Raw genomic sequence first — 13,050 nt, 5'->3', positions numbered from 1 at the left:
GATTGGCTTACAAGTATACAAAAGACTTTTCCTTGTATCCCAGTTAGAAAAGTTGTATTCTGGCTAGGAAACCCCTTAGCAAACTCAAAACTTCTGAGCTATGGCTTTGACTGCTTCAACTCAGCAAATATCGTCATCTATTTGACATTCAGTGTTGAAGATGATGAAATGAAAATCCATGTTTCCAGGCCCATGAAAGAAAAATTGAACTAAAAGAGCAACTAATGTTCTCCAACCCTTCCACATAGTGAAACATAATATTTTTAGACTTAATTCTGTATCGACTTCATTGTCTGAAATGTGCTAGATAAGGTTTGAGCCCCAAAAGCATAGAGCAGAAGATAGTATCGATTATTCATGTAGAATCAGCACACCTCACAACACAGAAAGCAGATTTTAATTTATTGGTCTTCCATTGCTCTTGCAGGGAAGTAGCACGGGGGACGTGGGTGGAGTTATCCTGCACGCATAATGACGTGTGCCGTTCCCATTTGTCGGTGTGCCAGTCCCACTCGCCCTGGGAACAAATAAAGAGATGCTAACGTTCTTGGTCTCCATCTCCTCAACCGCGGTCCTGCCCTGCAGAGATGGCTTCTGATTTCTCATTTGATATTTCTGGCACCGAAATACAATAGAACTGAACTTGACAGGGAGGAAACATCTATGCCCACACCGGTACAACGGGTGCTGATTCAGTGTGAAGGAAAAGATTTATTGTGATGAAACCTCATGAGAATAAGATGAGCTAAAGTAGACTGTAAGTTCCTCGGTCTACTACCATAACCAACCGCCTGAGGTTTAGGCGCTCCTGGATTCCGCTACTTAGCTCTGCAGTTTACCAGTATCAAAGCAAACTACCAAAGCTTTTTTATTGAATCTGTTGGACAGAAAGCTAATTTTTAAAAATGTTAAGGACTCAGTACTTCGCGACAGCCTAACGTTTTTAGATTGGCACGTCTGCGTCGTTCATCTCGTGGTGCAGAACAGGTGCGCGTGGGCAGGCTTTGCATTCCCTTGTGAAAATGTAGATCTTTCTACTGAGATTTGTATGAAGACATCTAAAAACGGAACACATGTCTAGCGTAAACATAAACATTATCAGATGAAAACTTGTAATGTGACGAATGGCATATTAGAGCTTCGTCCACTCACGGTATATGTGTCATTGAAAAATAAGCAAACTGGGTCCTACACGAGGTAATCCTGAAAGGATGTAAGCAAGCTGGTCTTCCTTGTTACAAAGGTTCTAGACACACCTTTGGGTGTGCTAATGGAGTGCGGACCACGTGCCACTGACTCTTCGGGGTGCTGGAGAAACTGCAGTGAACACGGCAGACAAAAATTCTTGCCCAGATATTGCTTATATTTGAGTTGGGAAGAGGGGAGAGAGCAAAGGAGGGAAACAGATAATAAGCAAAAGGAATAATCATAATGTAGCATTTAAGTGCCATGTGCTATGAGAAAAAATGAAGCAGGGTTGGGAGGATGCGGAATCCATGTGTCGGTGGGAGGCTTACCCATAAGGAATTCAGAGCAGGCTTTAGTGAGGGGTGGCCTCTGAGTCACCCGAGGAAAGGGCATTTCAGGCAGATCAGCCTGTGCAAAGAGCCCAAGGAGGGAGCTTGGCCAGCAAGTTCCAGAACCAGCTAGGAGTATATACATAGTGAAGTGTCTGTTAGGTGATGTATTTCCTGAAGATTTCATGATCTTAGTTCAGTTATGACTTTCTAGTATTACATCACCTTCCCGTTCTTGGTCATGTTTTACAATCTTTATACACTGATGAATTCAGTTTGCTGGTATTTGTTTTGGAAATTTTACATCTATATTTAGGAAGTTGGGTTTTCATGTCAAGATTATAATTTCATTAAATGAGCCAGGAAGTGTTGCCTATTTTACTATTCTCTGGGAGAATCTATAAAAGATTGGGACAATCTTTTCCTTGAAAGTTTATAAAAACCATCTGGCCCTAGTACTTATTCGTGGAAAGATTTTTAACTATTGATTGTTTTAGTGGTAATGAGACCACTCAAGGTTTATTTTTTCTTGAGTCAATTTTGGAAAAAAAATAATTATTTTCTAAGCATTTACTCATTTCTTTTCAAATTTATTAGCATAAAGGAATTTTCTTAGTTTTTAAACCACTGTTGGATACATACTTGATTTCTTTTTCTGATATTGTTCGTGTCTTCTTGCTTTTCCTTACCATTTTGTCAGAGGTTTGTTTATTTATTAGTTCTTTTAAAGAACCAACTTTTGGCTTTATTGATCCTCTCTGCTCTTTTCTTTTTATGTTCTGCTTTTTGGGGGGGTCTATTTTTCTTTTTAAAAAAATATTTTATTGATTATAGGGATGGGGAGAAAATGCAGACAACTGTAATTGAATAACAATAAAATATATATTTTTTATTGATTATGCTATTACAGTTGTCCTGATTTATTCCCCTTTGCCTTCCTCCACCCAGTATCCCCATTCCCTCCAGCAATCTCCCCGAGTTCATGTCCACGGTGTTCCTAACATCCCTGTCTATTCTGTACCTACCGATTTGTACTTCTTAATCCTTTTCCCCCATTCTCCCCGCTTTCCCCTCCCAACTGGTAACACTCCAAATGATCTTCATATCTATGATTCTGTTTCTATTTGTTTTCTTAGTTTGTTTTTTAGATTCAATTTTTGATAGGTGTGAATTTATTGCCATTTTAATGTTCATAGTTTTGATCTTTTTCATATATAATTCCCTTTAACATTTCATATAATGGCTTGGTGATGATGAACTCCTTTAGCTTTACCTTGTCTGGGAAGCACTTTATCTGCCCTTCCATTCTAAATGGTAGCTTTGCTGGATAGAGTCATCTTGGTTGCAGGTCCTTGCTTTTCATCACTTTGAATGCTTCTTGCCAGCCCCTTCTTGCCTGCAAAGTTTCTTTTGAGAAATCAGCCAATAGTCTTATGGGAACTCCTTTGTAGATAACTCTCTGCTTTTCTCTTGCTGCTGTTAGGCTTCTCTCTTTATCTTTAACCTTTGGCTTTTTAATTATGATGTGTCTTGGCATGGGCCTCTTTGCTTCCATCTTGTTTGGGACTCTCTGTGCTTCCTAGACTTGTATGTGTATTTCTTTCATCAAATTAGGGAATTTTTCTTTCGTTATTTTTGCAAATAAATTTTCAGTTTCTTGCTCTTTCTCTTCTCCTTCCAGCACCCCTATGATTCGGATGTTGGTACATTTGAAGTTGGCCCAGAGGCACCTTAGCCTATCCTTGTTTTTTTTGAATTCCTTTTTTTTTTTTTTTTGCTGTTCTGATTGACTGTTTTTTTTTCTTCCTTATGTTCCAAATCATTGATTTGATTCTCAGCTTCATCCCCTCTGCTGTTGGTTCCCTGTAGATTTTTCTTTATTTCACTAAATATACCCTTCATTTCTACCTAGGTCTTTTTTTATGCTGTTGCAGCACCCAATGAGTTCTTCAGCATCCTTATAACCAGTGTTTTGAACTCAGCATCTGATAGGTTGCTTATCTCCATTTCATTTAGTTCTTTCTCTGGAGTTTTCCTCTGTTCTTTCATTTGGGCCACATTTCTTTGTCTCCTCGGTTTGGCAGCTTCCCTGTGTTTGTTTCTCTGTAGTAGGTAGAGGTGCTTTGACTCCCCATCTTAGTAGCATGGTCTATTGTAGAAAAGCAGACCTGTAAGTTATATGGGGTGGAGCCAGGGTGGGATAACACATGTCACCGTTTTGTGCCTCTGTGGAGGGATGCTCAGAGAGGGGACAATGCCACTGCCTGGTCTCTGGAGTTTTGCCCAGGAGGAAGCTGTCTCCTGGCACTTGCTCTGATGTCACTCACTTCACTTACTCCCTGTATGCCACTGGTGCCCTTCCAGCTGTTGCCCTGGTGCTGAAGCCTAGAGGGAATGAGTCTGCGTACATCCAAAGTCCTTTGTGGGTCCTTTAAGAGGATGTCCTGAGACTCCCGCTGTTTCTTCTGCCACCCCAACCCACAATGGTTTTTACAGCCAGAAGTTATGGGGACTTAAACCTTCATGGTGTTGGAGCTCTGGGCTGCGTGGTCTGGTCTGGGGCTGGACCCCTCACTCCCGAGGTATCCCTCCCAATTTTTATCTACCACATGTGGATGTGGGACCACCCATTCCTCATCTCTCCCTACCTTTCCATCTCTCTGCCTCTTTGCAGGCATCTGAGTCTCCACCCCTCCTACCTGTCTGGATGAATATGCCTTCTTTAAATCTGTGGTTGTCAGACTTCCATACAGCTGGATTTCTGCTGATTCTGGGTGATACTTGTTTTGTAGCCTGGTTGTAATTTTTGCTGTGGTTGTGCACAGAGGCAAGGTGTGTTTACCCACCCCTCCATCTTGACCAGAAGCCTCCTATTATTTTTCTTCTTTTTTTTTTAAGCTTCACCCGGGAGTATGTTTATTGATTTTTAGAGAGAGAGACAGACAGACAGACATTGATCTGTTGCCTCCCATACACACCTGACTGGCAGTCAAACCTACAACCTTTTGGTGTATGAGATGATGCTCCAACCAACTAAGCCACCCAGCCAGGGCCTGCTATTTTTCTTCATGAACTGGGCATGTAATTCATGTTTAATCTTTTTCTACTTTACACTAACATCTAAGGCTCTTAAGTCTTTCTGTCTTTTGCTACATCCCACAACTTGTATGTGTGTGTACACAAATGTACATGTAATCACTATGTCTTTCTCAGGGCTAATATTTAAAAATTTACATTATGATTTCCTTGACCGATGGGTTATTTAGAAATGTTTTTTGAAAGCACAATCTTAAGTTTTTAAAAACACAAATTTTTTTACAAATGTATTTTCTTTTCTTTAAAAAAACCTGGCACTCGTGTCACCATTAATACGAACTTTCCATTACGTGCATTGTGACACGGTGGACTGAAGATACATCATTTATGTGGATTCCCGCCACAAATGCATAACCTGGATCTAGTCAAGAAGAAATATCAGAAAAACCTAAATTGAGGAATAGTCTACCAAATAACCGGCCTATACTTGTCAAACATTTCAGATTAAAGAAATCTGAAAAATGTAGCACATGATTTGTATTGTATCCTAGCGGAGGGGATTTTTTTTTTTTTTTTTTTTTGCTATAAAGGACATTTTTGAGACAATTGGTGAAATTGAGTAAGAACTATAGATTTGATAATAGCATCATATCAATGTTAATTTCCAGAGTTCGATCACTGTACTGTGGTTACTTAAGAAAAGTCCTCGATTCTTAGGAAATGCATAGTACAGCATTTAGGGATAATGAGGCATTGTGTATGCAACCTCATCTCAAAGGGTTAGAAAAGGTTATGTGTACAGAAAATGATCAAGCAAATGTAGCAAAATATTAATATTTGAAGAATCTAGGTGAAGGGTATGTGGAAATTCTTTATCCTGTTTTTGCAAATGTCCTGTAAATCTTAAATTATTTCAAAATAAAAAGGTTTTTTTAATGAAAAATAGAGACATTTATTGAAGGAGATACAAGATACAAGAAACATTGTACATAGGACAATGACACCTCAACCCCCTTCAAAGTAGGCACCTTGGGACTTCACACAATTAAGGGGGAGGGAAGAGATGGGGGAGGGAGGTGGGACTGGCTGGGGTGGGGTGGAGGGATGGGGAGAAAATGCAGACAATTGTAACTGAGTAAAAATAAATTTAAAAAATTAAAAATGGGAAAAAAATAAAATGACTGAGTGAGTAAAGCAATGGATCTGCATCAAATTTTGTGTTAAGCTTGAACATTCCTCCATGGAAACTATTCAGATGATTCAAAATAAAAAGTTTTAAAAAATCTTTTGTTTTCTAAATAACTGCATTCTGGTCAGAAAACCTGAGTATGATATAGCTTGGGCAGGTTATAGTCTTTTTTTTGCCACCTGAAAAACAGAAATACTAATGGCACCTGTCTCAGAGAGTGTTGTGGGCAGGAATTAATATTGTTGAAGTGCTCAGAATCCAGCTTGGCATAAAGTAAATATATATATATATTTCCTGATATATACTTTATATATATAAGCAAATATACTATTTCCTTTTTTAAAAAAGATTTTATTTATTTATTTTTAGAGAGTGGGGTAGAGAGGGAGAGAAACATCAATGTGTGGTTGCCTCTTGAGTACCCCCAACTGGGGACCTGGCCCACATCCCAGACATGTGCCCTGATTGGGAATTGAACTGGTGACCCTTTGGTTTGCAGGCTGGCGCTCAACCCACTGAGCCACACCAGCCAGGGCTATATTTCCATATATATTTGCGGAAGGCTGAATAATGACCCCCAAAGACATCGGGTCCTTATCCCTGTACCTTGTAAATGTTACCGTATATTTTATAAAGGGTGTTTGCAGACATGATTAATTTAGGGATCTTGAGATTTTCTTAGATTATCCAGATGGGCCCTAAGGGCAATCACACGTATCCTTAATAAGAGAGGCAGAGAAATGTTGCACGCAGGAGTATAAGGCAATGTGATGGGGGTGGGGGGGCACAGATCAGAAGGATGCAGCCACAAGCTAGGGAACCGCCAGCCACCAGAAGCTGGAAAGGCAAGGAATGGACTCCTCCCCCTAGCGGTTCCGGACGACACAGGGGCCCTGCCAGCACCTTGATTTTGATCTAGAAACTGATTTTGGACTTCTCCAAACTGTGAGAGAATAGTCTTGATTTATGCCTCTTAGTTTGTGGTAATGTTACAGCGGCCTTAGGAAAATAATGCACATGTAAACTTTTTGTTACTACCTACTAGAACAACATTTGTTATTTTTGCTATATTTCCATTTAGCCAGGCTTGTGAATTGTAGTCACATCTTCCGTATGTTCACTAACTTGTCTGCCTGATCTGTCAGTGAGTGAGTTGTTTCGGATTCTCTCACTGCGATGAAGGATTTGTCCGTTTCCCTTATTGTTTACAATGTTTGCTTTATACATTTTGCTGCTATCTTGTCAGGTGAATAAAGTTAAGAATTCTTACATCCCAACGAGCTGAACTCCTGTCACGCAATGACATCCTTATTTGCTAATGCTTTCTTGGGTTAAAATCTGACATCCTTATTGCTAATGATCTTTTGGGGTTAATAAAGCGGGGCTATAGCTACCTCTGCTTTATTTTGTTAGTATTTTAGCCTGTATTTTTAAATCCTTTTGTCTTCTATTTTTCTATGTGTTTATGTTTTAGCTTTGTTTCTGGTAAGCCAAATAAACTTGAATTTGTTTTTACTTGGCAACCTCTGCCTTTTATAGGCAGATTTATTGCAGTTACATTTATTACAGTTCAAAAACATGAAGATCTCTGTTATTTAGTGGTATTTGTTAGTCTTTTAGGCTTTTTTCCTCCCTTCTTGATTGACTGTTTCTTTAATTCCACCTCTGCCCCTTATTAGCGTCCAAGTTTACACTCTGTTTTTCCTGTTTTACTCCTGAACCTTTTCACTTCACACCCAATACAATCTAAGTTACCTGGAGCCACAGGCCCTTCTTTAAGACCCTCTTAGAACATCGTAATTCTGATCAGCGCTTTCCTGACTCATGTTTTTGTGGACTGGGATTTTGATTTGTTTTCAAACCCTATAAATGAGATGCTTTCATCATTATTTTATACAAACATGTTGGTGTAAGATGAATTACGTGTTGATCAGTCTGTTTGCACACCTGTTTTACATCTCAGCTCTTCCTTCTGGTTGATGTCGTAGTTTAATTAGGACCATTTGTTTTTCCTTGCTGGGGCTGTGTTGAATGAGTACAGGTGTGCTTCACAGTGAGTGGATGGCATCTTGGGGTTAATGAAATACCTCACCACTCCACTGACTTCTGGCTTCCATTGCTGCTGTTCAGAAGTTAGTGCCGATACGGCGTTCTTTCACGGGTGATGTGTCTCTGGCCACGTTTATCTTTGGCTTGGTGTTCCTCAGTATCATGACAGAGCATTTACGTGTGGAACTTTAAAAGTTATCACACTTGGTTGATAGTGTGCTTCCTGTATCTAAGAATTCGTATCTTTGGTCTTTTCTGAAAAATTCCCATTGTCTTCCAGTCTCTAGTTATAAATGTCGTATCTTCATTCTGTCCTATAACTTTTCTCCCATTTTCCATCTTTCTTGTCTCCCTGAGCTGCATACTGCATAGTTTGTTTACATATATATTCCAGTTCTATAATTCTTCCTGTATTTTTATACTATCAAAGTATGCTATCAAAGCTAATTACCGCTATTTTTATTTTTTCTTTTTAAAAGTTCTAGTTGGTCTTGTTTCAGTTGGCCTGCTCATTCTAGGTAGCTTCGTAATGCTTTGCTCACTTTCCATATAGTTTTAAAATCTTAGGGAAGTACTCCACACATTGGCATTTTATATTCTGTATCTGGTGAATTCTTATACTTGAAATGCTTAGGTGTCTAAACTACTGTTTGCATGTCTCCTCTCACTCAGAGTGGTTTGTTTTCTTCTCTTTGGTTTTTCTATTTTGAAATCCTATTTGGTTCATTGTAACCTGGAGATGAACCCTGAGGACTCCGTGGGGGCGTCCCTCCTCAGATAAACGCTTTGCTTCCCTGGGCAGCCTGGGAGCTCTCCCAGCGCGGCACACCCTCACTGCACTGGAGGTACCGGACTTGGTGCCTCCAGTGCAGTGAGGCTTAGTGCTCTCACCTTCAGATCAGCTCAAGAGTTACTCTCCTCCTAGCCCCCCAAGGGGCAACCACTAATTTCTTGTTTTCTTACTGCGAACTGCTTCTAGCTCTGATTTTAGTTTCTTACACTTTTTTCCCCTTTTGGTTTGTTTTCTTGCCCTTGGAAATATCACCTATTTTTTTGTGACTCCAGTCTTGCAGTAAATTGTGTAGAGTAGTAACCGACTCATTTTGCAGAATTTTGGGTAATTACTTGTTTTTTACATTTCTTCTAGGTAGGGGTTCAGTATGGTGTAAGCTAACAGATACATGATAGAACAACAAGGGGACAATTTTAAATGACTGCAGAGAACAGAGGAGCCATATACAACACAGCTTCAGACCAGCATCCACAGGGACACTGTGGGCACTCTGTGTGGTGGTTCTAATTTAGCCAGAATTTAATTGTATTACTCACCTGTTCTGCCAGAAGTCTCCATTGAGGGTTCCACTTTTTTTTTTTTCTCTATGCTTCAGTTTGGATATTTCCTATTGTCTTTTTTTTTAAATCCTCACCTGAGGACATTTTTCTTTTCATTGCTTTTAGAAAGAGGGAAAGGGAGAGAGAGAAACATTAATGTGAGAAATGACTGGTTGCCTCCCATACACACCCAGGCAGGGGATTGTATGCGCTGGGACCAGGGATCGAACCCATAACTTTTCACTGACGAGATGACACTCCAACCAAGTGAGCCACACCAGCCAGGGCTAATTGTCTTTTTTTAATTAATAGACTGTATGTTTAATTTCCATTTTAGGTTTACAGGAAAATTAAACAGATAGTACAGAGAATTTCCATATTCCGTACTGTACTATTTTGCTACCAACCCTTCACTTTTGAAGTCATTGAAAAAAAATCCAGCTATGAGGTCCCAGAAGACGGCTCCGTATAGCATTTCAGGAGCATCCCTGTCTTGATTGTACTTTGCATAGTTTACACTGTGGGTCCTGGAAGGTTTTATCTCTGGCAGCGTCTGCAATCGTGCTGGGCATTGAACAGGAGGCGTTCCTGTCTGCAGTCTGGAGAAGCATCCTCTCTCCATCAGTGTTGTTTAAAGTTGGCAAGACTTGAAAGCCTCCACATGAACACACTGTAGAGTTGGCAGGTTCCTGTCCCACCCTCCTTCCTCAAGCTGGGAACTGCTAAGCCTTGGGCAGTGAGACATACGCTGGGAATCTCTCTCTGCAACACCTTCGCTGAGAGCTATTAGCATGATGTGCCATTATTTTCCTTGGATTGGAGTGTCTCAGGAATTCAGCAGCAGGCGCTCCCCAAGTGGCACATGAGTGAAACAGGGAATGTTGGGCAAGAGTCTGGAGTGAAAATCGGCAACTGAAAATAGGCTGCAGTGTGTGACTCACCCAGGATGAGTTCTAAGAGCTACTAACACTTAAAATATTGACCTGTTTTGCCATCCAGGGGATGAAATAACTGTTGAGTGGAAAGTGACCACCTGGAGAAAGCAGGCAGCTGGAAAAGGCAGAGAGAACTCTTGAAGGTTTTTGTGAAATCAAACCAAGCAGTGTTAAAAATGCAAAAGGCAGGGCCCTGCCCCAGACTTGCTAACTCTGAATCTTATAGGGGGCCTGGAATCCTCAGGTTTTTAAAAAAGATTTTATTTATTTATTTTTACACAGAGGTCAAGAGAGGGAGAAAGAGAGGGAGAGAAACACCAATGTGCAAGAGGTACATCCATCAGTTGCCTCTCGCACGCCCCCAGCTGGGGACCTGGCCCGCAACCCAGGCATGTGCTTGACTGGGAATTGAACCAGTGACCTTTCAGTCCACAAGCCGGCACTCAATCCACTGAGCCACACCAGCCAGGGCAAGTTTTTCTAAGCATTCCCCTAGTGACTCTGATGTGATGGTTTTCCATCTATGTGCTGAGAAACACTGATTTCAGAGGAGAGGCAAGGCAACTGAACCAGCAAAACCTACTGGGACTTTAGGAGCACTCTCTCAGGTAGAGAAAGAAGGGGAGTACTAGCGCAAAGGGTCCAAAGCAGAGGCAAACCAATTACTTACAGTTTAAGGCCAACCCTGGGGCCAGCCACTTGCTAGTCATTGCTCTTGATCCCTGATATCATAATCATACTGTAACAAGACTCAAGCAGGCAAACTATATAGTAATTCGAACAGAAATAAAACAAAGAATTGTTAACTATAATAATTACCTACAGGGGAAAGGGAAAACTCTAAAAATACAGAAATATTAGACAGAAGGAGCAGCCACTTCAAAGTATCTCTACGTTAGATCTACCTCTAGGTCAAGGCAGAACACAAAGGCAGGCACAAATCTGGAAGCATTCTCACCTGTTAGGAAGTACAGACCTATGCTGTGTTCTTCAAGTCATCTGCTCCAGGTGAGGGTTTCACAGGATTATCAAGCAAACTTCGACTAGTCTCCTTAGACATAGGAGGGCAAGCTACTTCCACTGCCAAGGGAGGCTCAGGTGGCTTGGGTGTTCGATTGTCACTTTCATCTGGGCCCCAGCAGATATCCCTATTTCAAGTTTTGGTATCCCATTCCTTCTCAGTTAATGCCTTAACTTCACAAGAGACACTTAACAAGGCTGTAAATTCAACTATCGTAGCAATCCAGCCCATAGCAATGCCGCCCACCATGCACTGAAGACCAAGCTGAGAAGTGCACCCAGATATCAGGGAGAAGAGCCCTTTCCTCTTCTAATGTCCCTCTGGCACCCTCTACTGATGAAACTTAACACCAGGCTATGTGGAAAAAGAAGTGTTCCAGTACTATGAGCAGGGTAGTGAAGGTTGGGTTTGGAACTGAGAATCAGTGAGTAGTAATTGGCAATGCACTTCACCTTCTTTCTCTTTCCAGGGTCTCCACCGCCCCCCCCACCCCCAATAAAAGCAAGTCCTCCAAATAGAAATGAGGAAACCCAGGATGCATCAAGGTTATCTTGCTAATACTATCTACTCACGTGTATCTAAGATGATCAACAGTTTGCCCAGGATTGTCCCGGCTTTAGCACTTATAAAATCCTGCATCCCGGGAAACCCCTCCATCCCAGACACACTAGAACAATTTGTCACCCTACATGTATCCAAAAGGTTTTCAAATGTTCTATGTATCAGAATCACCTTGGGCACTTGGTAAAAATGCAGGTGATTCTGGCAAAGATGTAGTGATTTTGGGTGCAAGCGAGCTATGTACTGAGTTTTAAAAAGTTTTTACTTGGCAAACACTACTTCTAGGGACTCCTCAATCCAGACTTATTTGTTCCTGTTCCAAAACCATAACCACTGAAAAAGAAATAAATTACATCCTTTGGAAGATACAGCCCAGATTCCTGAGCCAGAAGCAGACACTGACAAATTATACACTAGTTGATGGGGGGGTGGGGTATAAAAATTGTAGTCCAGCCTCACCACTTTTCTCTCAGTTGCAGGATAAATCGTTTTTTCCTTCAGTGTCACAAGGTATAGCAAAGAATAATGGATGCTGTGAAAATTAGATTTGATATTAGCAAATAAAAGGTACATTGATGGAGTTCACTGAGCTTCCTGCAGGTAAGCTGTATGTATTAAAAATATGAGGCTTCTTTTAAAGACTTTACAGTTACTATGCCTTGATAGATTGTAAAGAATAACTCGCACAAAATAGTTAATTCGGTGCTCCTTCTGCTGTTTTCACCCTGTAAGATACATGGCTTAACACGGCCACTTTAAAGATGTTTGTCAAGAACTCAGATGAAGCAAAGGCACTCTTAACATCTGAGTTTCTGTGTACCAGACATCGTGCTAAATTACTTAAATACACTATTTCCTTTAATCCTCCCAACAGGAGCTATGTCCATTTTATACAGAAGCGCAACACTTGCCCTAGATTATACACATAGTGAATGCTAGCGTCTGGACTGAAACTGGGGTGGGTTCGCTCAAGCGAAATTTGCTTAGCCTGGAGAGTCCTGTTGTAAGCACTACTGATGGAGGTATGCACAGCCTGCAAAGGGAACGCAGAGGAGGTACACCTTAGGCTCTCCATGGCTTTCAGAGCAAACACTCAAATCCTTTTGCTTAGCACCTGGTTCCCCAACTACCTCCTCCTTCCACTAGGGCGGGAAAAGATGCTGGGAATTCTCCAGCTGGCAGGGATAGGAGGCTGAAGTCCAGAAGGACCTTGACCTAGGAAAGACATCTTCATTCCCACCTTCGACATATCTCAGCTCCTCGCGGGTATCCCCCTAACCCTCAAACCCTGTGCTCCCCTCCAACCCGGCCCCCCCTTCGGACCTTCGGCGACGCGGTCCTCTGAAAGCCGAGAACGCGGAGCTGCCCGGACTTCAGGAAATGGAACCGGAAGCGGCCGCCGTGGCAGTG

General features: G+C 41.4%; 1 long non-coding RNA gene across 3 annotated transcripts; it reads right to left on the bottom strand.

The window, feature by feature from the left end:
* Positions 1–354: 354 nt before the first annotated feature.
* Positions 355–13,029, bottom strand: LOC123479592 (uncharacterized). 3 transcript variants are annotated; one of them, XR_006655248.2, is made up of 5 exons: positions 12,964–13,029; positions 10,729–12,172; positions 10,107–10,173; positions 9,121–9,242; positions 355–517 (listed from the first exon to the last, which is right to left on the bottom strand). It is a non-coding gene; the product is annotated as an uncharacterized lncRNA (long non-coding RNA). The 3 variants fall into 3 exon arrangements; XR_008427009.1 differs by having other exon boundaries at positions 10,107–11,206; positions 12,100–12,172; XR_008427008.1 differs by having other exon boundaries at positions 10,107–12,172.
* Between the last annotated feature and the right edge of the window lie 21 nt (positions 13,030–13,050).

This window comes from Desmodus rotundus, chromosome 5 (assembly GCF_022682495.2).
Source record: "Desmodus rotundus isolate HL8 chromosome 5, HLdesRot8A.1, whole genome shotgun sequence".
Classification (NCBI taxonomy): domain Eukaryota; kingdom Metazoa; phylum Chordata; class Mammalia; order Chiroptera; family Phyllostomidae; genus Desmodus; species Desmodus rotundus.
Note: the sequence above shows the minus strand (reverse complement) of the source record. Positions and strands in the feature narration are given on the sequence as shown.